At 39.0% G+C, this 27055-nt stretch overlaps 1 protein-coding gene across 2 annotated transcripts in view; it reads right to left on the bottom strand.

The window, feature by feature from the left end:
• Hs3st4 (heparan sulfate-glucosamine 3-sulfotransferase 4) overlaps positions 1–27049 on the bottom strand; it is a 718708-nt gene extending 691659 nt beyond the window's left edge. The window contains exons 1-4 of one of the 2 annotated variants that reach the window (XM_033758604.1): positions 26791–27049; positions 20323–20423; positions 8244–8367; positions 4953–5058 (exon numbers count right to left, since the gene is read on the bottom strand). The gene's annotated coding sequence lies outside the window, so the exon portion shown is untranslated. The remainder of the gene's footprint in view (positions 1–4952; positions 5059–8243; positions 8368–20322; positions 20424–26790) is intronic. The other variant, XM_033758605.1, reaches the window with a different exon arrangement.
• Positions 27050–27055: the final 6 nt, after the last annotated feature.

The following is a 27055-nucleotide window of genomic DNA, read 5'->3' on the forward strand; positions in this document are numbered from 1 at the left end:
ACTGCTATGCAAGGATATTGTAAGAACTGAATGAATGAATAGAGATGGAAGTACTCTGCAAGCTGCTAACTGATGAGGAAATATTAGAGGAAGTACTATCCTCTAAAGGGGAAATTTATTCTCCTCATACAACATTCCAAACCTGTGCTCCTAGAGGAAGTAGCTTGGGGGATTCTCCAAAGGTAGGTCTTCCCAGAATTTATGCACTTATGAGAGTTATGCAAATATCTTACAGCTGAGAGAATTAAAGAAATTAATGTCCACTATGCTTAGCTCAATGCCCAGTACATCACCATTACCAACACAGCAAACACTTATATAGTGCTTTCTATGTGCTACACAAAGCTCTAAGTGATCTACATCTATTTGCTCTGGTAGCATTCAAGAAAATGTAGTTATTATTATTTTGTTATTATTAATTTCAAATGGTTTGTATTAATAGACATTAGGGGAAGGTGTAGAGGCTGGCTTGTCATTCCAGAGCCACTTGATTCTGAGGTGGAGGTTAATAATGTTCCATGGCACTTCCTTGGAAGAAGCAAAGAATGATTTAAGGGGGTCTTGAGTAGACTGTAGGCTTCTAGAATGAAAATGTAGTACTAGAGCAACCTCACAGGAAACAGGGCTGTCAAACAGGAGGGCTGTGTCCCATGATGATATCTGAATACCAATGTGGAAACTCTAATACAGGCAGGTTCTGAGCCATATCTGAAAGCATCTGGACAACTTCACCTAGGTACTTCAGTGAAGTATTATTTACTGATCATTTATAGATACTCACCCATTGAAGCCTCTACCTGATTTGAGAAGTAGAGATGATTTTTTGCCATTATCCAAATTCATACACAGCCAATTACATTGGAGCATGGGCTCAAATAGATAATCCTAACTGCAAGTTCAGACTTTCTTTTACCATGTTTGTCACCTATGTTTTAATTAAAATTTGAAAAGGTAGGATTATAGTTGAAGAAAAAGAATCCAAAAGCAAAATCTAGAAAGACTTCAATACTTGCTGAAAGGGGGGGAAATGGGCAAAGGATATGAACAGGCAATCTGCAGAAGAGGCATACAAATGCCAAAAACTATGAGAGGATAAAAACAAAACACACACTTCAAAATTACACATGCATCATTTTACATCCACCAAATTTGTAAAATGTAAAAGTCAGAAATAATAAGTACTGGAAAGGATGTGGGGATGAGAATTATAAATTGGTGTAATGACTCCAGAGAGCAGGTAATGGTTTTCTACAAATGGTAAAAATGCTCATGCCCTACAAGTTTAAGTAGAGTTCACGGGGAAACTAATCTCAGTTGCATACAAGGAGACATAGACAAGGATGTTACCTATTCATATTGAGAAAAAAAGGAAATCACTTAAATGTCCATTATCTGCGAGTGGATAAAGTATGGTAAATTTACACTCTAGTACACTACCCAGGAGTTAAAGTGAATAAACCAGATCAATGTATACACTATGGTGAATATCAGACAGACATTCTGACTGCGTCAGACAGACTTGACAAGTTTGCAGTATGATACAGAAAAGATTTGCCAGATAAGTACATGTTCTGCAGCTACTGCAGAGTGAAGAGGGAATATATTTGGAGCCAGAGGAATCAGTTCAAAGTACTCAACATCAGTGTTTCCAAACTTACCCCATTCCTTCCTCACTCGTCCTCATCACTGTCTCACCTTTACCCTTCTCTATTAGTCCAGTTTTTGGTACTGTAACAAAATACCTGAAGTTGGGTATAGAGGTGTGTTTAGCTCAGCTTGGGAAGCTGAAGCCCAAGATCAGGCAGATCTCATGGCAGATGACTTCACCATTTTGGGTGTGCATGAAGCAAGATCACACAGTAGACAGAAGCCAGAGAGAGGGGTTGAACAGCTGAACTTGGTCTTTGTACTCACAATACTAATGTACTGCACAAGACCAGTATTACCCCAGTGATGTCCCCAGTGACCCAACCACTGTTCCTTCCAGTAGGCCCTACCTCTTAAAGGTCCCAGCACCCCTTAATACTACCACAGGTGGACTAAGCCTTCGGCATATAAGTAGTCAGGGACACACTTAAATTATAATATATCCCAACCACAGCACCTTTAAACCCATTCTTCTTTCTTCCCCTATCCCTCTCTTAGGATCAATCTTAGGTTTCTAGGCGAGTTTCAGAGAAATTGCAAAACCCCCTGACATGATTAGTACAATTCTGTATTTAGGAGTACTTTTCTAGAGAATGGGTCCATGTCTTTCATTAGATTTGGAGAGGTCAGTTTCTCATAAGAGGATTAAAATCAAGGAAAAATGTTCAGAGAACAAATGTACTTTAATATAGTTCCCTTGGTCTATTGGAGTAGGAGTTATTTCTTATCAGAAGAAAAAAATAAAAGCAAGAGAAAATATAAAGTGATTTGTTCTGACCCTGTTTCCACCAGCCCTGTGCTTCAGAAGGAAATGCCCTGCCTTAAGAAACATAAACATCTCCATCCTTCCTAGCCTGCCAAACCTCCCATCCATCATTCTAGGCAGGCTCTGAGCAGAAGCAGCCGGTTTCCTTCTCTGCCATTCATGATCCTCTCCATCAGATGTCAGAGTCTGGCTGGGGCAAGCTTGTTGACAATTATGAAGATTTTCCTAACCCAGCCACAGAGCTTGTGCACTATCAGACCTTGCCAGCTGGGGAAACTACAAGAGATCAGGAAGCAAATACTAGCTTTGTAGAGTATGTACCCAAACCCACACAGGTCCAGGTATGGCTACAGAGGTTCTCTAGGACCTAGAGACCCTATGATCTAATTAAGCTCCTCTGCAATGTACAGTTGTGGGACCAAATGGATTTTCTGGTGATTCAAGTGAGATGGGAGTAATGCACACACCTGGAGTTGGCTGAGGTAAGTTAGGCATCTCTGCTGATTCTGGCAACCCGCACACATGTCTAGGTGTCTTTTGCTGTTAGCACATATGAACTACCTTCTGCCAGGAGAATGGCCTGTCTCAGCTCTGTTCTAAGTGTCTCTCATTCTCCAGCACACTCATCTAGACATATTTTCATGGTGAGGGCGAAGGTACTCAACACTTGCTAATACATCATCAGCCAGAACTTGAGGCCTAGCCTCAAGTCAAGGACAGGGTGGCCACAATGCCCACAGCAAGGAGGAATGGCAAGCCAAGTGAAATCCTGCCTTTCTGATACTAGGCTATACCTTTTGCCACCTACAAAACACAGGAATGTCTTTTAAATCTCCACGCAAGTAAGATACCACTTTTTACCTATCTAATTGGTGAAGGTCTTTTAATGTGGTAATATACATCTCATAACAGAGTGAGAAAACAGGTACCTATTACGGGTTTGAAATGGCTTGGGTATCCCCCAAGGGTCTATGTTTTGGGGGCCTGGTCCCAGGGTGGTAATATTGGAAGGTCCTGTGGAATCTCAAAGAGCATAGTGGGAGGTCTTTGGGCTACTGGAATATTAACAAATTTCTCATGCAACCCTTGCGCTCTTACAGGTGGTTGTCAGGAACAAGCAAGCCTGGTTCCTCTCTCTCCCTGATTCTGTCTAGCAATGTGAGGCTTCCTCCCACACATGCTCCTACCATGTGGACACCATGGCCACTAGGCCCTCGTCAATGGACCAACAGGGCCACCTAGTCTTGCACTTTGATTTGCCACAACTGTGAACTAAAAAAACCTTTTTTTTCTTCACAAGTTATCTATCTCAGATAGTTTGCATAGTATACCTGAATCATATTTATTGTGAAATATTGCAAAAGATGTGGACCTGGAATTCTTTTCCTCCTTGTATGCATCCCCTCTTTGCAATACAACTTAACATCTCTTCCCTTCATGAATCTGGGTCATAAGACTGGCTTAGGCCAATGGAGTGACAGCCAAAGTAACAAAGCACTTGGACATTGAGAATTGCCCCTCTTATTGTGCTTGAAAGCCTGAGGCCACCATGTGAATCAGTCTAAGCTAGCCTGTTTCAGGATGAGGGTGAAGCCCCATGAAGGAAAATGAAGGTGCTTCAGACAACCTGGCAGCTAAACAGAGAGGTATGAACCAGTCCTACTGAGATCAGCCAAACCTGGCCTAGACAAGAAGTGTCAAACAGATGAGCCCAGCTCAAACTGCCAAGTCCCAGATCATGAGCTAATAAAATATGCCAATCCATCCATCATATTCTCACAAGGGTCATTGTGGCTGATAAGTAGAGCTGTGATATAGCTTCACTTGACAAATATTTATTGAGACCCTACTGTTATCGGCTAGGATTGTTCTGGGCAATAATGGTATAAAATAGAGGGAAGGGGTTTCTGTCCACATGAAGCTTGCATTCCAGATAAGAGACTTCTTTCTAATTACAAAGTATACTAGATTGAGCAAGAAAGATACATACTCCAGAGAATAAGGATAATAACAGATATTGCTATGTTTCAGATGCCTTTCAAATGAAGGTAGGGAGTGATGTGGGGAGTTGAAATATTAATGAAGGTCAGACAGGACCTCTGAGCAAAGATTGGAAGAGCGGGGCAGAATGAACCTTATCTGAGCAAACAGACTTCCAGGGCAGGGGAACCTCAGAAGCAAAGCTAAGCATTGGCTGAGGGCAGTGCACAGTTTAGTATGTGAAGAGGTAAAAGGTGGGCCACATTGTGCAGCTACTACAAGGAGTCTGTTATAGATGCTTGTACACTTCTAACTTCTTTGACCATGTGCATACATGTGTTCTTTCAAAATGATGATCTTTATATAAATCTTAATATACAGATCAAAAGCATAGCCATCCTGAGCCTCACTGCCAGATCCCCATAACTGTGGGAGCCACGTGCATTTTATCATAATCACTGGCTACTGCATCTTTGGAGCTTGCTGGAAACTGCAGAAGAATCCTATCATCTGTGGACACACACTGCCCTCTGCTGTTAACTTCTGGATTAGCACTCACCCATTTCACCTGAGGAAGCTCACTCACTGTCCCAGGAGAAAGCTGGTGAGTGACCAGTTATCAGAACATCTTCATTAACAGTAAGCTTCACTGCCTTCAGGAAGCCCTGGAAGGACAAGACAGAAGGAGAAAGTAAGTCCCAAACCTTCATTCACCCATTTCCATCTGTTCATTACCTTTTTTAAAACTATTTTTAGAGCAGTTTTAGGTTTATGTAAAATTGAAAAGCAGGTGCAGATTTCCCAGGTAGCCTCTGTCCCCACACATGCAGAGCCTCTCCCATAATCGACATCATCCACCAGACTGGTCGTTATCACCACTGATGGACCCACATTGACTCACAGTTGTCACTAGAGTGCATAGTTTACACTGGGTTCATTCTGGGTATTTTGAGCTCTAGGTTTGGACATGTGGATAATATCAGATAGGCACCACTGGACTATCACACAGAGTAGTCACTGCAATACAAATCCTCTGAGTTCTACAAATTTATCCCTACACACCCCACAGCTCCTAACCCTGGTAATCATTGGTTTTTGTGTTGTCTGTTTTTTACTGTTGCCATAGTTTTGCCTGGAAATCTGTATGATTCCAGTCAGTTGATATTGCATATTACAATGTGAAAAGTCTCAAATATTTGCTAATTTTATCCTCCACAAACACCTGCTGGAAGAGCTAGGTGGGCACTCAGCCTACTTTGCAGATGGGAGAATGGAGACCTTGGACAGCCCACACAACTTGTACTTGGCCTCATTGGCCAGTGCATGGTGGAAACCTGGATGAGAATCAGAACCTTCCAAGCGCAAAGAAATGCAAAAAGGATAAATGAGTTTTTCCAAATCACATAAATGTAGTTCCAAGATAAAAAGCCATGAACTATCTGTCATCAACCCCACCAAGACTCCTTCTTATGTTCCCCTACACCTGCCTTGAGTCTCCACCACAGCCCATAAATGACTCTCTAGCTTGAAATGTGAAAGGGTTTGCAGCCTTTGGTAGAGAGTTGGGGAAGTGAAGGAAAACCAGGATTCTGGACAGTGGGCAGATGCCACACTGTACCCTTTAGGTAGTATTTTCTCATTTTAATCCATGCGTCTCTCCTTGGTACCTCTGGCTTCCACTGGGAGTAATGAATGCTTTCTACACCCATGCCCTCAGGGTTGAAACGTTAAAGCAGAAATGCAAGAATAAAGGCTTTTTAGTTTAAAATATACTTTTGAAATTCAGAGGAGATCATTTTAGAGAAAAGGTTTCTGAATCTTCAAAGTCTAGGCTTGGGATATTAATAGCCAAGACCCTGAAAATCTCACCATCTAGTTTAGGCTGCCAATTGCATATTTAGAGGGTGAGGCATCATACTCTCCTGCTTTCTGGGGTGATAAAGCTCCACTAAACAGAGAGAGGAGATTGTAGAGCCTGAGAGAAAACAACACTTATTGGATTTTTCCTGAAGGAAGGGGTCTTCAACTGTCTACCACAAAAACAGAAATGGAAGACAGAACTCCCAGGGCACTATGGGAAACCAAAAGTAAATAAAATGTATGCCCTGCCCATTATTTGGGACAAATTCTAGGATGGCAGCAAGTGTCCCAGTAAACCACTCATATCCCAGGCCTGTCGCCACCATTTCATTATCACCAGCCTCAGGCAACCATGACAGAAGATAAATAGTAGTTGTCAGCCTAAACTGGGAAAATCAGAGACTTTCAACACCCAGTGGATTCAAGAGACTATGTGAAGTTTCCCACTCCTCTCTGCCTTTACCTTAAACCAAGAAGGAACCAGGGAGGGTTGAGGAAGGACTGGTGGATCTGAGCAGACACTGCACTCTACCAAAGATGAGAACATAAACTTGGGAAACAATAAGCATGGGCCATCTTAGTGGATGCCAGAGGAGACTAGATCAGTTCTGGGAAACTGGGTGAGCCTCCAGAACACAGACTCAAGGAGAGAGAGACAACTGATGGAGATTAAGCAGAACTGATCAAGAAAACCTTGAGAAGAGGGGGTTTAGATTGAATGACTAATATTACATCCTTCCCTCCAGCATAACAAGATTCAAAATACAGTGGCACCTTTGTATTTGTCATTAATTGGTTCCAGAAGTCATAATGACAACCAAAGACAACAGGTAGAATACAAATTGTTTTTGCTGGAAAGGGTAGCAAGTTACAAGGCAATTGAAACCAACATGTTCTAGATTGCATGTTATGTGGAGTATTAAAAAAATTGTGAATACCACAACAAATTTTTTGCATCAAGTACCACACTCAGTAAGTTCAAAAGCAGACGAGTACTTAGAAATACCTATAGAAGTTAGGCTGGATTCTAAAAATAAAAGGAGGTGATATGTTAGCACATTAGGGTTTTATAGCCTAAGAAATGTGTGCACACTAACAAGAGGATAAAATATGCTGAAACAGAACTCAAAATGTTGCCTTTGCTGAGGCTAACACTGCCTTTCCCACGCATGTGGAAGTGGTTTAAGACAAATCCCTTAACATTGAAGCTTCGAGGGATTGGCATTTTTTTATTTGTTTATTTGGTTGGTTGGTTTTGTTGTTGTTTTAAGATTAATAGTACCTCAAGGGGTTTTTCTGAGGATCCATGAGCCAGGGGATATAAGCTCTCCTGAAAACACTGTACACTATGACAAGTCACCAAAGAGACAAATGTAACTCCCCAAAAAGTCATTATTTGTAACCCTGACCTCTCTCTGAAGAAGGTGGTAACTGGAAGATGTTTTTATTTTGCTAATAGCGAGCAATCATTATCCTTAAACAGAGTCCACCAAAAAAATGTATACACACTTCAGCAATCTGCCATACTAATAAATGTCTGGAAGCTAATGGCCACCACTCTGAGCACTCCTTGTACCTGTAGGGGCCAAAGGTAACTTGCATTAATCTCACCATGTCTCAATAAATTTAATGTTGAAATATTTATACAAGCTTTTCTTTTCCTGACCTATATATCATGTATACATTTTCTTTTTGGTGGACTCTACCTGTGACTCTGGCAAACAGGAAGGCAGCATTAATAAATATCAGTTTTCAACTTTAGGTATGAATGCCAGAAGAAATCCAGCTTAGCACAACAGGGGAGTTTATTATTGTCAGAGAAGATGAGTAAGAGGTGGTGGAAGCCCAGAATACTAGGTTTGGTCAACAAGATACCTTGTAAAATTATTTTTGAAATGGCATACTGTAAACTCTCCACTGCTTCTTATGCTAGGTGACTTTCTGTTACTCTGACAAAATGCCTGAGATAACCAAATGAGGAAAGTTTTACTTGGGCTTGTGGTTTCGGAGTTCTCAGTCCATGGCCTTTTGGCCCTGTTGTTTTGGGTCTGTGGCAACAGAGTGTTATCATCATGGGGGTGAGTGGCAGAGGTGACCTTTTCACCAAAGGGCAGCTGGAAAGCAAAGAGAGGGAAAGAAAAGAGAGGTCAGAGTCCCAATAGTTCTCAGGCATATACCCCTAGAAGCAACCTACTTCCTCCTACTGGCCCTCACCTCCTGGAGGTCCCACTGCCTCCCAGTAGCGCTGTGGGCTTCTGACCAAGCTTTTGGGAGGCATTTACCCAAACTGTAGCACTTCCCTACTAAATCTCCTAAAAGATCTGCACTGCTCACTAATGCTGAAGGAGGCATGTTTTCTTTTTCAGATGATAAAAAGAAATAGCAAGTCCTATGAGATAATTGACAATGTGAAATAGGAAGGAAAGGGCTAAAGGTGTAGGGAAAGTGGGAAAGGCAAGGGAAAGGTAATAAGGGAAAAGAAAAAATATGAGAAAATGAAAAAATGGAAATAAAGTGTTTGTAAAGGGAGAGGAGAGAAGGGGGTGAAGGGAGGGCAGGGACAAGGGGAAAAAATGAGAACCAAGACCTGTCATGTAAAGGTACAAGATCCCAATATTGAATGTAACTGTACTGTATGCCTAAAATGTACCAATAAACTCAATAAGAAAAAAAAATAGCAAGTCCTGTTATAATTGTATCATACAATGAAAACTTGAATAATCGAATGTAAATTACTATAGGCATTATGAGAAACAGTATGGCAGTTCCTCGAAAACAATTAAAAATAGAAGTACCACATGATCCAGAAATCTCACTGTGGTTATTTATCCAAAAGGAAAAGAATGAGCAAAGTAAAGAGACATTTGTCCTCTCATGTTTATTACATTATTCACAATAAAAATATGAAATCAACCTAAGCATCCATAAACAGATGAATGGATAAAAATACTATATATATGAATATATGTGATCTATATAAATATAGGATCTAGTGGAATATTATTTAGCCATAAGGATGAGATACTGTCATTTGTAACTTCACAAAATAAACCAGGAACATATTGTGTTAAGTGAAATAGCCCCAGCACATAAAGACAAAAACTGCATGATCTCTCTCATTTGTGGAATCTAACAAAGCCAATTCTATTAAAACAATGATGGTGAACCTTTCAGAGCTCTCAATGATATAAACAGCCCACTGCAGTGTGTGTCGCCATCATAGAAGAATAGCACAGAACAGTGGCTACCAGAGGCTGAAAATGTGAGGGTCAAGGGGAGAGACTAGGCAATGGGTAAAAAGTTGCACTTAGATAGAATTAGTTCCTTTGTTCTATGGCACAATACAGTTAATATAGTTAGCAATATTATGCTGTATATTACAAAATTACTAGAAGAAAAGATTTTGAGTGTTCTCACTCCAGAGAAACAAGAAATGTCTGAGATAATAGGTACGTTTAATACTCTGCTTTGGTCATAACGCAATGTAAACACATATCAAAATGTCACACTTTACCCAATAAATATGTATGATTATTATGTGTGAATTAAAAACAAAACTTTTTTTTAAAAAAACTATCATTCTGTAAGAAGACAGATTAAAGATTACCATTAACATCCTTACCCTCAGGAAGTCCAAAGTGCAGAAAAATGACACATCTATATTAAAGAAATCATTTTTTAAAACCATCTGAATAGTAAAAATTCTTCTGGAAACATATACTAATGTATGTACATGCTGGATGGGGCAACTAACTCTACCTGAGAAAATGAGTGGACTTTCATGTAGTGAAGTAGTCATCTGAAAGATGGAAAAGAGAAAATCATTCCATTTGGCTAAGAGAAAGCATTCCCAAACAACCGTGTCTCTGTTAGACGTCATGAACAAGAAGGTAGATGAGGACTCAGTCTTAGAAAAACATGGCTGAAGTCAAAGAACAGGGACTGAATGAAAGGTATGTGTAAGTATATATAGATGTTTATGTGTATATTAGAATTGAACCATGTTATTATTAGCTTAACTAAAAGAAGAAAGTGCTGAGGGTGTAGCTCAGCATGTGATGAGGCTCTGGGTTCCATCCTCAGCATTTAAAAAAGAGAGAGAATGAGAAGGAAGAAAAAAGAGAGAAGAGGAGAAGGAAGATGGAAATAAACTAAGCAAAGAGAAGAGACTTTTTTATCATAATGACAAAAATATAAACTATATAAAGATCTAACCATCATAAATGTGTTTATACCAAATATTATGCCCTCAAAATGCTACAGCAAAATAAAGAAAAGAAAAAAGAAACTCCTGGAGAATTAGACCAAAATATGATGATTGTAAACAATCATGTAATTTTCTTAGCCTATAAAAGGTCAAGTGAATAAATGTAAGAATACTAGTATATAAGCAATACAATTAATGAAGCTAAGATTAGGAATATTCAGTCTAAAAATAATTGTTGAGCACCTACTGTGTGCCTGTCATTATTCTAGATGTAGAAGCTACTAGAGTTAATAAAACAGAAATAAATTCCTGTGCTCGTGGGACTTACATTCCAGGGCAGAAAAGAAGACATGATAATCAGGTTAAAATAATGTGTGACAAATTTCTCCACTGGAAAGCTGATGTATTTCCTCTTGTAAATAATAAATTTCCTCTTGGGAGATCCTCTGAGATTATGTAAATGTTCTGTTTCTTCTCATATATTTACTTACTGACTTTAACATTCATTGAAGATATTTTCCTGAAACAATCATTCTTATGGTGATTGCCGAATGGTGATTTTTCTAATTCCTTTGTGGCTTCTGCACTTACTAATTGGAATTCTACTGTAAGCAAAATGTTTCCTTTCCTCGTTTATTTATCCATGTTTTATTTAAATCTCTATGAGCGCATGGATTCCTGTTTTATTCTACAAATTATAATCTAATATTGTCATTATTTATCCTGATGATCAAACTGTCCTAGATCTGGCTGTTGGGAGGCTCCTGAATCATTTTGACATGTCTGCGTCATTTGAGCGCTTCCTCTATTTCAAGCAGAAGATATTCCAGATTCATTGTGCTTTCCTACCCTTATCCTGAAGTCAACCATTTCTCCAGGAAGCCCTAGTTTCTTTTATTGGAGGATGGTTCTCAGACCCCAAGAAATACCACCAGGTGTTCTCGTTGTTACTGAGACTCCAGTACTCATGGTCCCTGTAGAGGACAGAGCCAAAGAGCAAGAGAGCAGGAGAGAAAAAGATTTAGAAGTTTAGAGGCAGAGACACACTTACATACTTCTTTCTGCATATATTCACTTATATTTAAAACCATGAGTTCATACTGGTAGCTGCAATTCCAATCCAGTATCACTGAATTTATTCTAACTTTTTTCATGGTTTTTTTTTCTAGCAATGAAAAACTTGTCTGTCATCCACAGTACATTTCCTTGTTAGGATACATATAGATTAGTTTCAGAATTCTTAATTTTTCGCTCCAGGGGAACAAACCCACAGGTGCTCTATCCCTGAGCTAGTCTGAGCAACTTGGTGAGACTTTGCTGCAAAATTAAAATAAAAAGTCTGGGATGTAGCTCAGATGTTTAGCATAGGTTCAATTCTCAGTACTGAAAACATATTTTTAAGTTCAGTCTCTGAAATATAAAAAGCTATGGACTAGTATTTTTTATTGAAGTAAGATAAAACTATATCCCAAAATAATACACTGAAGGCTATCACTAATATCAAAACAAATCAGGAAGCATGTTCATAGATCATAAGTACAAAAGGAAAGTTGGGACATTTCATTTGAGTTCAAAATTGTTTTGCCTCACTAATTTGGAATCACTGATTAAATGATATTCAAGATACTTCCAGACTATTCTTCACATGTCTTAATTCTTCCGTCATATTCTCTTCTTTCCTTTTTGCTGACCTTTTATACTGCATGCTAGGACAAACCAGCACAGATTTTATTTTCAATGACTTGATCAGCCTGGAGTTTTTTATATTGTCATGCATATCTTAGGATCTTTAATGGTCCCTCCTTATCAGTTTGTAAAATGCTTTGTAAAATGTTAATTTCTTGTCCAGTAAGTCTCAAAATATAAGTTACACTTAAAGTCTTTTCCAAATTTTCTGCTTTCCTCTTTTCTGTGTTGGGTGTGTGTGTGTGTGTGTGTGTGTGTGTGTGTGTGTGTGTGTGTGTGTGTTCAAACTATTGTCTCCTTTTAATAATATCATTTCCCAAATATTTGGTGATTCTTGAAGATGTGCTTATGTTTCAACTGGCAAAATGAAAACCTGAAAGATCTAAGAAATGAAAAGTGTAAATATGGTCATTCACTGAGAAAAAAAAAATCATCCCATCAGACTTCTTAACAACACTGAGTATCAGAAGACAGAGAAAAACAAAGTCTACAGAGATCTGAGGGGAAATTACATTAAGTCCAGACTTCTGGTTCTAACTGAACTGATGAAGAAAAGTACCAAGCTCATGAGGAGAAAAAATAACTCCCTCAAAATTAAGTTAGGTGTGGTTACCTTTAATCCCAGCACAATGGGAGACTGAGGCAGGAGGATGGCAAGTCCAAGCCCAGACAGGCAACTTAGTGAGACCATGTCTCAAAAACAATATTTAAAGGCTGGGAATGTAGCTCTGTATGAAGACCCTAGGTTCAATCTCCAGCCCTGGGACAAAAGAAAGGACAGAAAGAAGGGAGGGGGAGAAGGAAGGAAGGGAAGGAGGGAGGTAGAGAGGAAGGGAGGGAATAGTTGAGGAAGAAAAAATAATTGAGGAAGCAGAAGAAATTTTCAAAAATTATATAATTCATACTTTCTGACATTCTTTACAATCATAACTATGTATAAAATAATGTTAAGAAAAATTACATTATTTGTTTCTTTGGGGTTAATTTTTTATCAGTATATATGTGTGTATATATTAATTACACTCAGCTTCAGGGTTTGATTCACATGCACATCACATCTTAAGGATTTTTACTCCCCCTAAAACTCCCACCCCTGCTCTCCCTCCTTCCCTGGATCCTCTTCCCATCCCTACAGAATCCACCTGTGTTTTTAATATGTCTCTTTTATGTTGCTCTTTGAATTATTTGTATTTTATGTCTCTCCTACTAGAGAAACCATGTGATATTAACCTTCTGTTTGATTTGACTTAACATTTGTCTCAAGATTCATCCATTTTCCTACAAATGACTCACATTTATCCTTTTTATGGCACAACAGTACTCCACTGTGTGTAAATACATTTCTTTATCCATTCATCTGTTGATGGACATATAGGCTGCTTCTAACCTTTAGCTATTTTGAATTGTGCTGCTATAAATGTGGGCATGCATGCATTATCACTGTGATAAGATGATTTTTGCTATGTTCACTATAATTTAACAGACATCTCAATACATAGTATAGCAAAATAGAAAAGTCTGAATCTACTATCTGAAAGATCAAGCTGAGATAGTCCCAAATGAATCACAAAAGGACAAAAAGAAGAAAAGTCTGAGGCAAAGTTCAGAGAAATAGAGAATATATACAGAGACTCTACCATATGCCCACTAATAGCTCCACAAGAAGGAACAGAGGTAATGGAGGGGATAAAATAACACAAAAATGAGAGGAAATTTTTCCCGATATAAAAAACTAGAGCTAGCCAAACTATATATACAATGTAATAAAATTTATTTTCAGACAAAGATTCAGAAAATTGACTTCACATGCTTTCATTCTTTAAAAAAAAAGTCAAAAAAGAAGAAAACATTACACTGAAGATACAATACAATGGAGGTATTCTAGGAATACAAGGGAAGGAGGCTCTAGAACATTGACAATGTAGGTCTAGAAAGCAACTAGTTTATTATCTAAGCAGGTAGTAAATGTCTTTAAACAGAAAGACAGTATTCAGCAAAGAAAAGATTTAGAAACTGTGACGCTCCTGAGTTTATTGCAGATACTAAATAGCTAAAATGTGGAATTAATCTAGATGTCCACAATGAATGGACAAAGAAAATGTAGTAAACAGACACAACTGAATACTATTTAGCCTCATAAATAAGAAAATCCTGTAATTTATTACATGAGCCAGAAGTTTATTATGTTAAGTGAAGTAAGCCACACACAGAAAAACAAATGCCCCTTGCTCTCTACCCTATGTGGAAGCTCAAAAATAAATCTACCTAAACATAGAACAGTGGTTAGTAGAGGCTGGAAATGGGGGAAAAGGGTTGTCTTAGTCAATGTCCTTGTTGCTGGGTGAGAATACTCAATACCTACAACTTAGAGGAAAAGAGATTTATTTTAGATCGTGCCAAGGAATGGCAGAGGGGTGTGACAGAGAGGCTGCTCAGGTCATGGTGGATAAGCAGAGTGAAGGGAGGAGCTGAAGAGGGAGAGACCCTTCCAGGCCACACCCTCAATGACCCACCTCCTCTGACCAGACCCTACCTCCAAACAGCAAGTCAGCTACAAGCCTCCATAATGCAATCACTTTCCAAAAGCCCTCCTGTCAGTGTCTCAGGCTTTGGGGGAAGATCTAAATAACACAATTAAATTGAAGGAAAGAGTTCTGGTGTTTCATAGCACAGCAGGATGACTATAGTTCATAAGAGCCTATTATTTATTTTTTAGAAGAGATGAGCTCATAAGCCCCAAACATAAAGAAATAATGACAAGGAAATGCTAATTACCAATGCACACATATGCATGTGTTGAAATATCACAATGAACCCCATTATATATAATTAGTACATGTTAATCAAAAAATAAAGAAAAGAAAAATAAATCTGGTTAATCTTAAATAAATCATGAAGACATGCTTCTTGGTTTAACTAGGGAAAAAAAGAAAAAAGGAAAGGTCAATACAAAATACCAGGAGGAAGGGAGGGCAACAGAGAAGAGAGAGAAAGGGAGAGAGGAGGGAGGGAAGAAAGGAGGGAGGGGGGATGGATTGACGGAGGGAGGGAGGGAGGCAGGCAGGCTTGCTTGCTTTATAAGAAAATAAAGCCAACTAAAGTGTGGAGTGATTTGAGCAACAGATTTGATGAATTTTTTTAAATCCATTTCACTTTGATGTCCTGAAACACTGACCTTCATGCATAAAACTTTAGCAACAGAGCTCAAATTTTTTCTACATATCAAACTACATTATTTGACCATACAAAAAATGTTCATGATATATATATATATATGTATTGTCTATTCATTTTCAATTTGTTTCAAACCTATTGAAATGTAAATCTCATAACCCTTTCAAGTGTAGACATTGTGAGCACCTGAAGTAGAAAACATGAAGAAAAACATAGGAGTACTAATTTCCACATGTTTAAAGGTACCAAGAGATATTGTCTAAAGCTAATGAAACAAGAAATTAAAAATTTTAAAGATCATATTTAGAACTTGGCATAGTGGCACATGCCTGTAATTCCAGAATTTGGGAAGCTGAAGCAGAAGGACTGTTATGAGCTCAAGGCCAGCGTATACTACAAAGCGAGACCCTGTCTTAAAAAAACAAACAAAAAAGATCATATTTAATATGTAGGAGTAACTGGTTAAATAACTACAAATAATAGAATAGCTGAAAATCTGGGGAGTAAGACTTTAAGTAAAACCATTCTTTAACTTTCCAAATAGATCATCAGTAAATATAGTCTATGTAATATGATAAATTAAATGGTAAAAATTTAGAATAATTACTTAAGTTATGGAAGTAATACCAGAATCATTAAAAATATAAATAGTCAAAAGTAGATTATTCTAGGAAGTGGAATGAGAGAAGATTCTATTTTTCATATTATGCCTTTCTGTATTGCTTGTTGGTTTTTTCATATTTCTGCTCTAATTTAGTAATGATTTTTTAATGTGTTAAAATGTTACAGGAATCACTGAAGAGTAGAACAGGATCTGTAACTTCCAAAGCCCAATATGAAAAAAACGAACCAAGGAAAGTCAATCAATGCAACTGTATTCATGAAAAGGAGAAAAGAGGGCAAAGAACAAAAAGTGGGATAAGTAGAAAACAGAAAATATAATGGTAAAAAATCTCATAACTCTTACGCATCAAATTGGGAAGTAAATCTAAATGAGAGAACCATATTAAAAATAGATTTAGGGTCGGGGATGTAGCTCAGTGGCACCATGCCAGCCTGGCAAGTGCAAGGTCCTGAGTTTAATCCCATGTACCAAAAATAAATAATTTTTTAGATAAAAATAAAAACAGATTTATAAATATTTGGTAAAAGGTCTGGATGTTGTGAGTGTTTGTGTTAATAGTTATAAAATGAAGTTGTGTGTTCAGTAAGGGCCTGGGCAGGAAAAGACTTGGGAAGAAGAGAGAGGAGGGCTGCATATTCTGGAACCACAGGGGTGAGATGACCCAAATTCACAGCTGCAGTTTAGCCGGGTTCATGCAGAGTTCAGCTGTGATCAAATGGGGTCAGGGCATTTCTGACTACACAGAAGACATTTGGGGCTAAACTGTGTCCCCCCTCAAAATTCTCATTTTGAAGTTCTAACCCTAGTACCTCAGAATGTGACTATATTTAGAGATAAGATCATTAAGGAGGCAATCCACTATAACTGATATCCTTCTAAGAAAAGGAAATCTGGACACAGATATTTGTGGGAGAGGGAGAGTGTTAGATTTTCCACTGCTGTGACAAAATACCTGAGAATGTCATCTTAAAAGTAGGAAAGATTGTTTGGGCTCACAGTTTTAGAGGTTTTAACCCATAGCCACTTGGCTCCATTGTTTTTAGGCCTGTGGTAAAGCAAAGCATCATTGCAGGAAGAGCCTGATAAAGCAAAACTTGTTAAACTCGTGGTGGCAAGAAAGCTGGCAGTGGGGGGAGCAGCCAAGGTCTCTGTATTCCTTTCAAGGGCACACCCCCAAATGACCTACCTTCCTTCCCCTAGGCCACACATCCTAAAGGTTCCACCACCTCTCAATAGTATCACAGGCTGGTACCTTATACCAATACCTTGTTACACTGACAACACACCTTGCTCTTAGGCTTCTAGCCTCCAGAACTGTAAAAAGATAAAAGTTTCTTGTTTATGCCAGCCAGTCTGAGGTTATATGTTATGGCAGCCATAGCAGGTTAATAAAGAGGGTCTTGATACTTAGAAAAGCAAATAAAGTAAGCAGAGTGATCACAGCAAAGATAGAGTAGTGAATAGTCTCAATAGTTCCTCCCTAGCAAAAGGTCCAGAGAGCAGCTTTGGAGGTTTTGAACAGTGCACACAGTATGAAATTGAGCAATGGGCTTAGGGTATAAACTCAAGGCATTAGGCTGAAACTGGGAGCTCTGGAAATTCTTGACTGTTGCAGTCCTAGGTTATCTTTCACTGCTGCGGCCATAATTTAGGTAGAAAATGGTGATCAAATTCACATTGTCTTACTCTTTCACCTGACAACCATTAATCAGTGGAAGGAAACAACAGTACATGTAAAAGCAGGGCTGCTTCTTCTGATGGCTTTGTGAGTTGGTTTTCTCTCTGTCAGACAGCTTGCTTCCTTGTTTGCTTCTATCCCCTGCTGCTACTCAAAAAGACTCACTTAAAGAAACTGGGATATATAGAAAGAGTCAACAAAGTACCTCAGTAATCTCCAATTAAATGACAAAGACTCAAAGTAAGGATAGAAGCAGATCAGTGGAACAGAACAACATAAAGGATTCAATTCTGTACAGATATCAATGTATCTACTTTCAACAAAGGTGCCAAGCCAATAAAATGAAGAAAAGACTTCTGGACAGGTAATTCTGGAACTATCTGATATCCACATAGGGGAAAACATTAAAGAATCTCCGCCTGTACCTTACTCCATACACAAAAAGTAGTTTGCATAAATCCAATAAAAGTCACCAAGCCCTATTTTAAATTTTTTTCCTATTTTTAAAATGACAAAACACTTGAAACTTCATTTTCCAATAAGCACATGAAAAGGTGCTCAATACTGTTAGTCGTCAGGGAAATGCAAACCATACATTCACTGTCAGCTGGTGTTTAATCCTGCTATCCAGCTATGAGCTATAAAAGACACATTAAGTTATGAAAGTAATAACCAGAATCATTAAAAATATAAATGGTTAAAAGTAGATTATTCTAGGAAGTAGAATGAGAGAAGATTCTATTTTTCATGTTATACCTTTCTATATTGCTTACTTTTTTCATATTTGTGCTCTAAAACAAAAATACTGCCAAAAAATGTGGAAAATAAAAGAAGTAGAAAGCAGGCATTCTCCTTCATCGTTAAAAATGTAAATTGGCACAAACATTTGGAGAAAATTCTGTCAGAATTTAACATCTGACCCAGATATAGCAATGTTAAGAATAGTCTACAGGAAAACTCACCCATGGGCACAAAGATACATACACCGAAGTGTTCACTACAGATTTTATTGAAAAATGAAAATCTGGAAACTCCCAAAATGCCCATCAATATAGGCAGTACTTAAATTGGTTACGATGCATCCATTATTCATATAATAGATGCAGTTGTTAAGTAACAAAGTATTTACTGTTGTTTAGAGAGCTCTGAGATATATAGACCTATTATTAGGCAAAAAGAACAAAGCCACTACATGACATACATTATTATGTTTATCTTAAAGACAAGTGAATATGTACATTTTTGTAAATAAAGACAAAGGTAAGTTTCTGGAAGGATTCACATAGGAACTTAGCAGGGTTTACCTCTGTGCATGTGAGGGAACATGAATACCTTTCATTGCTTTTTATTCCATTTCTATATATTTGAAATGTTGATCCCTAGGATCAATTTACTTGTCACATATGTAATTTTAAAAAATAAAACTGCTTTCATGAGGTTACGTCCCATACTCTGTGATTAAAGCCTTAAGTATATTATTCCATTAAATTCCATGACATGGGCACTGCCACTCATTACGTGGAAAGCTGAAGCTTAGAAAATTTAAGTTAGTGGATCTCAGGGCCATATTAAAATCACCCATGGAACTTTTGATTGATAGATTATAGATATATGGATGGATTATGGATGGATGGATGGGTGACAGATGGACAGATTCTAACAACTGGGCTTCACCCCAAATCTATGCGGGTGTTTTCCAACTAAATGCATTCTGTAAAAGCTCCCAGTGGTGTTGCCAATGTGCAGCCAGGGACATAAATTAGTTGCTGTTTCTTCTTCTGACTCTTTCCAGGATGCCCTTCCTCATGTTTCTGCTTTGTGCTATGGTCACTGATGCTCCGAAGGTTGATATGCCCAATACTCAACAATCAGAATGGCCCCTGGACTTAGCATTGGATCAGGATTGAAGCTTCAACATTTTGATCACTGGATCCTGAAGAGCTAAGGACTTTTCAGGGAAGGGTAACAATGAAGCATCATTCAGAGGGCTCAAAATGGAGCTGTTTACCAACTAGTAGAGAAAAACATTCATAATATAACAACTGCCGCAGTGTTACAGGTGTATACCTGTGCCTAGACTAAGGTCCAAGTATTTTTTAAAGGTTGTTCTATAATAGGTGCTGTCAAACAGCTATTTCATATCTCTACCAAAATATTGTTTCTGAGTGTTGGCAAGAAAAGGAAGAGGTTGTGAAAAGTCTAAGACCACATGAGGCAACCCCCACTGTATACTCAGCAGCCCCCACTCCCAGCCCCACTCATTTCCAGCTCCAAGGGGATTTGTCACTTTGCTGGTTCTTGCCATGCTTCCACTCTGAAGTGGCAGCTCGTTGTATTTCCCAGATAATTTCCAAAATACTAATTGCCACCTATTTTCTGTAAACACTATACTTTATACATGCAATTGATCAGAGGTGTGGATTGTTCTGAGGAAGTACATGTGTACGTTTCATTACTGTGGCAGATTTAAATTATGGGCAATATTTGCTCAGAAAGCTGCATTAGCAAAATGGCAGGAAAACAAAATTATCAAAAAACCATAAACTGCAAGTTCAAACTATAAATAACAAGTTACTAAATCAATTCTGGAACCAAGCAACTGAGACATAGTGCCTCTAGATGAGACTTTAAATCATAGGCAATGTGCTCCTTGGAGAAACCAAACCTCAAAATAATTTTTACAGTATTTTGTTAAGTACCTTCTTCTTTAGATTTCAGATGAACCTCATGCCCAATCCTAGCTCTTTTCATGGACAACCCAGTAAGTTCATGAAAATTACGTGTGCCTTCATCTCCTCATCTGTAAAACATAAGATGATAGTTTCTAAGTCAACAGAGATAATATTCAAATGCTTATGCAGTATATTATACAGAATTCTTTGGGTTGCAAGTAGCAGAAATTAAATTCAAAGTGGCTTACGGTAAGGGAACTTAACTGTCTAAAAAAAGAGAGCACAGTTCTGACTTGGATGTGCAAGGCTCAAATCATTTCATAATTGTCTAGTGCCTTCTCTGTTTTTCACCCTGTTCTCTTCTGGAGAATGGACCCCTTCTCAAGCAGACTGTCCTTATGGCAGGCTAGTAGATAGCAGCTCCAGTAGTAACTTTATGCTCTCTGCAACCACAGAAAACTGGCAATCACATCGCACTTTGGAAAAAAAACCTCCAGTCCATTCTCAGAACACTAGTTTAGGTAAAGTACCTACTCTCTAAGGCTTACCCAAACTCCAGAGATAACTCACACAATCAGCCATGTATACAAAGACATAGCTGTATCCCTGACCCACAAACAAACCAGACAATGTGAAGGGCTACCTGGCCCTACCTGACAGTGTTAATAAGAGGGAAACTACAGTTCCAATATAAAGATCTGAATCACAGGATTGATACTTAGCCTCTCAAATAAACCCATGTGTTCATCAAAAAGAGAAAGAGAAGTTTGGTCAATTCAAAAGAAGTTGACTATCCTTCCTACACATTTCAGTCATTGGCCAACAGTTAAGAGGGGGTGGGTCACAGACTTGAACCTCAATTTCTCCATTTCTCTTATACTCCATCAACAAACTGGTATATAGCCAGGTGTGGTGGCACATGCCTGTAATCCCAGCACTTGGGAGGCTGAGGCAGGAGGATTGCTTTGAGTTCAAGACCAGCCTAGGCTACAGAGTGAGTTCCAGGTCAGTCTCAAATACAGTGAGACCCTGTCTCAAAAAACAAAAAAAAAAAACTGGTATAAGTCCTGACAATTCTACATCTAAAACATGCAGAAAACATTCACTTATCTCTACCTCTATTGCACAGCCATGTGTAAGCCATCATCATCTTTTGCCAGAACTAAATTAATAGGCCTATAAGAAGTTACTCTTCCTTTACTCTTGTATCCCTCAAATCCAATCTCAATATTATCCAAAGTATTTCTGTTAAAGTACAAAACAGATTATTTTACTTTCTAGCTTAAAATCTTTGTGTGCCCAACTTGAGAATCAATTACAAGCCCCTACCCGAGGCCCATTTCCACATGGTCCAGCCACTACCTGACCATGAAATTTACTGTAGTCCCATCTTTCCTCTTATTATGTTCCAGCTGCGGTGGTCTCTTTCACACTGCAGGACAGTTTTCAGTTTTCTACATTGAGGCCTTTATTACACTTTTTTCCTTTCTAGGAATGTTCTTCCACAAACTCTCCACATATATGGCTCCTTATCCTCAGATTCCAGCTCAAATACCAAACCTTAGAAAGCTTTCCTGATAAAACTTTCTAAAGTAATTACTGTCCATTTACAATATGTCCCGTCACCTTATCAGATTTCATCTTTGCATTTACAACTTGAAATTTTCTTGTGTATTTGCTTTCATACTATGTGCCTTTTTCCCCAATGTCCACTAGAATATAAGTACCTTATATTAGGTCTTATTACTGTGTCTTCAATACTCAGTACACTACCAGAAATATAATTAGCTTTAGATGAATGCAATGGGTAGATGAAAAAAATTAATAGGCCCTAACAATTATCTTACCAAAACCTCCATGTATTTCAAGGACTCTCTTAGCATACTATTTCTATAGTGATTCTACCCCAGGAGTCTATACAGGAAGAACTTTTTTCCCAAAGACAGAGATTAGCCTTGTCTTCCTATGGCAATGAACAATACTTTTTTTTTCGTTGTTTACTGGTACATTTTAGGTACACAATACAGTTACAGCCATGACTGAGATCTTGCACCTTTACACAGTGTATCTTGGTTATAATTTTTCCCCATTTCCCTGCCTTCCCTTCAACCCCTCCACCCCTCCCTATCTACAAAGACTTTGTTTCCATTTTTTCCTTTTCTCATATTTTTCCTTTCCCTTATTTCCTTTCCCCTACCTTCATTTCCCCTACCCCTTTAGACCTTTTCTTCCTATTTCACGTTATTAATTATACATTCTGATCCTTATTTACACTTTTAGTTTCTCACACTAGAGAAAGGCCAAAGATTTAGCTCAGTGATACCACCGCCTTCCTTGCAAGTGCAAGGCCCCAAGTTTGATCCCCAGTACCAAACAAATGAACAATACTTTCCATTGCCTTCATTGTAAGTCCAAACCCCTAGCAGAATGCCCAAATTTTCTCTAATCTGTGTGTACAACTTCATCTTCCACCACCTTCTTCACTCATACTAAGTTCTCAACACACTCAACCTCAGACTGTTACACAAAAATATCACTTACATCATGTTTTTGGAACATCTTTCTCTTTCCCCTTCCTGCTAAGCATCCTTCAAGATTCTGAAGAACTATTTCTGATAGCTAGAGGTGCTGTCACAGATCTTCATGCGTACCTCTACCATATTTATTCTAATGTATGACAATGACAATGCTGGCTAATTTTCTCCATTTTACTGCTAACACTTAATATTTAAGAAGTCTTATATATCTATTTAAACCATTGGTACCTAGCATAATGCATTATAAAGAAGTAGGCAACAAAAAGTTGAGTATAGTACTAAATATTCATATTACTAAACTTTGAAGTGAAGGGTGTAACTTAGCAGTGCACTGCTGGCCTACTATGCACAAAGTCCTAGGTTTGATCCTTAGCAACACACACACACATACACGCACACCCAGTGAAGGCACGCTGAGTCTTTTTCATTATTGTATCACTCCATAGGGTCAAAGGAACTGGGATATTTTATCGTTTATTCTGACAGCAATCTGACCATTATTAGTGAGCCAAAGATTCTTAATGTGAGAAATGAAAAATCATTGCAATTAATTATACCTTGGCCAAGAAATATTTAAAATATTGAAACTGTCTAACATATACACAACCTTTGCACTTCTATTTTTCAATTCTTAAATTAATTGGACTTTCAGCACATAAAAGAATTGAGAGACAACTGATATTAGTAGACAATTTTCCCATTTGGATTTTTGGGGGGTTTTAAGTTAGAAAGGTATAGATAATGCTTCTTACAACTATTTAATACATAGTTACGTTCATCTTTATGGTAAACCTACACTAAATTCCAAAACCAGGTTAGCTATTTGGCTGCCAAAGAGATCAGCACCATGGACAGAGGGACGTCAAAGGAAAAGGCGCTCTAGGGCTACTTCTAAAATGACAGCTGTGATGATGGATATTTTACCAAAGAAACACTGGCGTGGATGCTCTTTTGGGATCATAGTAAGATAGTGCTTCTTGGTTTGAATTAACTCACAGGATAATGTCTTGACCTGCTTTATTTATTGATCTGTATGGAATACTTTTCCAACAATCTACTCCCAAGGCAGAAACTTGCATGCTAAACTAAATGTAAACACCTAATTAGTAAGCATGAAGGACATATGTTCTTTTTACCTGCCCTGCATCTATGACCCTTTTTTTCCCTTTGCAGACCATCAATCAAATAAGCTGGTTTTTTTTTAAGTATTAAAGAATTGTTGTTGTAGTCAAGGAAGGTTTATGATGATGCTGAACTACTGTTTAATACATTCTGGTAGTTAAATCTGATGCTTGAGATTTGCTCCAAATAAAACTGTGGCCAAGGGTGCGGGTAGAGTTATAGGGAAGACAAGACTGGCCATGAGTTGCTAACTGTTAAAGCTGGAAGTCAGGAACAGGAGTTAATTCCTTTTCGGGGTGCCAAGGATCAAACTCAGGACTTTACACTTGCAAAGCAGGTGGCGGAACCACTGAGCTAAATCCCTGGCCCTTAATTCTGGTTTTGTTTTTTGTTTTTTTTTTGGTACTAGGGATCGAACTTGGGTCCTTGTGCTTGCAAGGCAGGGGGCGGAACCACTGAGCTAAATCCCCTGCCCCACTTAATTCCATTTCTTAATGTTTGAAATTTCCCATTAAAACTATAGAGGACAAGTGATTTAGCACAGTGGCACAGCACCTGCCTTGCAAGCACAAGGTCCTGAGTTTGATTCCCAGTACCAAAAGTAAATAAATAAAACTATACATAAAAGTATGTTACTAAGAGGCCACCAAATATGACAGTTCCTGAAACTCTTATGATCTTCCACCAAGGAGGATCCCTGTTTTTCTTATTGGTAGTACCTGTCATAGTTATCTCTGCACATTACTTCCCATTTTATTTGGTTAATGACTACTTCTGCCATCAGGCTGGAAAGAATGGCAAGGAATCCTGGGTTTGCTCATCACCTACCACCACATCATGCACAAATAAGTGTTCAATAATTTTTCTGAGAAAAAAGTAAATGGTGCAATGACTGATACTACTTCTGGCACCTACTATGTGTCCCATGGATTCTCCCTGACCCTGCCTCACCTAACACCTGCTATGTCATTATCACCAAGGTGATAATGAAGAACAAGCTTGCGTGCCCTTTACTCCAAGAGAAGCTTTAATGTTAGGATGGAACTTTTCCACAGAGACTTGAGATTTTGTCTTGCTTAAGTACATGTGATAGAGTAAAAAGTTCCAATGTCTAGGAAGGAGCCCTTTCTTCTGGATTAATCCCAGGTGATTCGTTTCTTACAAAAAGGAAGCCTTCTTAAGCATTTCCCCTGACACGAAGCAACAGCGAGCAGCCTACAGTTGCAGAGGCTGGGGCTCAGTTTAAGGGCAGAACACCTGGTTTTGGTGATGGGTCCAATGTCAATTCTCTAAAGTTCTAGATCAGAACCAAAACAAGAAAACACTGCTTAAATATAAAACAGGATAGATACATAAATGGAACCAAGATATGATGCCAAAAACTGAGAAGAGGAACATATGAAGTGGGTGAGAAGGTACAAAGGGAAGATACACCCAAATAGTTCCCTGGGATAATGTCTCGTGTCTTTTATCGCAGCAATCATCTAAGAAGCAAGTAAGAAGCCAGTAGAGAGGCTGGTGGAAAAAAATAAGAAAATAAATGTAAAAAAAAATGCTTTGAAACCTGTCACACCTGGGTGGAAAGGTTCAGGCTCCACAGAGAGATGAGGTTGGCTGACTGCCTGCTACATGAGAGGCACTGTTCTAAATTCTGGACACAGTGTTTTTTTTAAATCCTATTAAGCTAACATTTTAGTGGGGAAGACAGGTAAATGTATTTCCCAAATATTTAAATGTGATAACCCCCCGCAAAAAAAAGGAAGACTATTTGTTAACTTTTAACAGTCAAAAGACCTGGCACAACTCTATCCATATTCCTGCATGAAACAAGAGGCTGGAACTAATGGCTGCTCCCTTCATCCACTGGAATGTAACTTCCAGTTTTACTAGTCTCCACCATGCCCTACTTTCTGCCTTTACTTTATTCAACTTAGACACCTGCCTGAGTTCTGCATGCTTTCAAGTTTGTGACTACTATTTCCTAAAATCGTTGTACTGTAATACTTCACCTCTCCTAAACCAAATGGCCCAAGGAATATATAGAAGACTCTATTCTTACCTGAATCTAAATTCCGGGTTACCACTTAACTTGCAGTAACCTAGGGAAGCTACCTGACCTTACTGAGGTCTCAATATCTTCAACTCTAATCACATCTGGTTTATAGAATTTTTGTGAGGACTAGGCTTTCCCTAATTAGCTCTTATATTTACCTTTGGATCCCTGACAATGCTTCTTCAAAGAAACCTTCCCTGATCTCCTCATTAGTCCAAATCCGTTTCTCTTGTTAGTAGTACCCGTTGTGGTTACCTGTGCACATTACTTCGTGATTTGTTTAATGACTACTTCTGCCACCAGACTGAAAAGAACGGCAAGGAACCCTGGGTTTGCTCACCTACCATGTCGTGCACAAATAAGTGCTCAATAAATATTTTTGAGAGAAAGCAAAGCTGTGTAATGACTTTGATAAAACTCCTGGCACCTACTTCGCCGTGCCCCATGGATTCTCCCTGACCCTCCCTCACCTAACACCGGCTGTGTACACAGTACTCCAAGCCTCTCAGTGCTAGAACGTGCACGTTGACTTCTAAAACGTTCTGAGAAATAACTTACTACACTGTTTTCTAACAGGCTACCTAATCCCTGACATAGTAGGTGCTCAACAAACAGGGTAGCGGGAAAGAACAGGAACGGTTCCAGGACGCGCTTGACTTCAGGACAGCACCAGGGCAGGGTGAGCTGGGTGCGCATGGGACTCTGACTGAAAATTCCCCTCAGACCGGGCCCAGCCCGCCGACCTCCCCGGAGCCCACGGCAGTAAGAACCCTCCCCCCTTACCCGTCCCACAGGAGCACAACCACGCCGCTCGGCGACCCAGGTGGGGTCAGAGTCCCGGCCCACGGCCCGCGGGGACCGAGGTCCACCTAGGAAGCGAGGGAGCTGCCGAAGCGGGCACAAGCCTCGTCGCACGGCCAAAATCCCTCCGCTGGACAAAGGAGTCCCCGCCGCCCGTGTCCGCCCTCTGCGGCTGGGAGGACGCTGCCCTCTCCCCTTTCCGGCTCTGGAAAACGCTGTTCAGCCCCACGCAGTCCCTCTGCCGCGA

Source organism: Fukomys damarensis, unplaced genomic scaffold, assembly GCF_012274545.1.
Source record: "Fukomys damarensis isolate Sample0158 unplaced genomic scaffold, DMR_v1.0_HiC HiC_scaffold_34, whole genome shotgun sequence".
Taxonomy (NCBI): domain Eukaryota; kingdom Metazoa; phylum Chordata; class Mammalia; order Rodentia; family Bathyergidae; genus Fukomys; species Fukomys damarensis.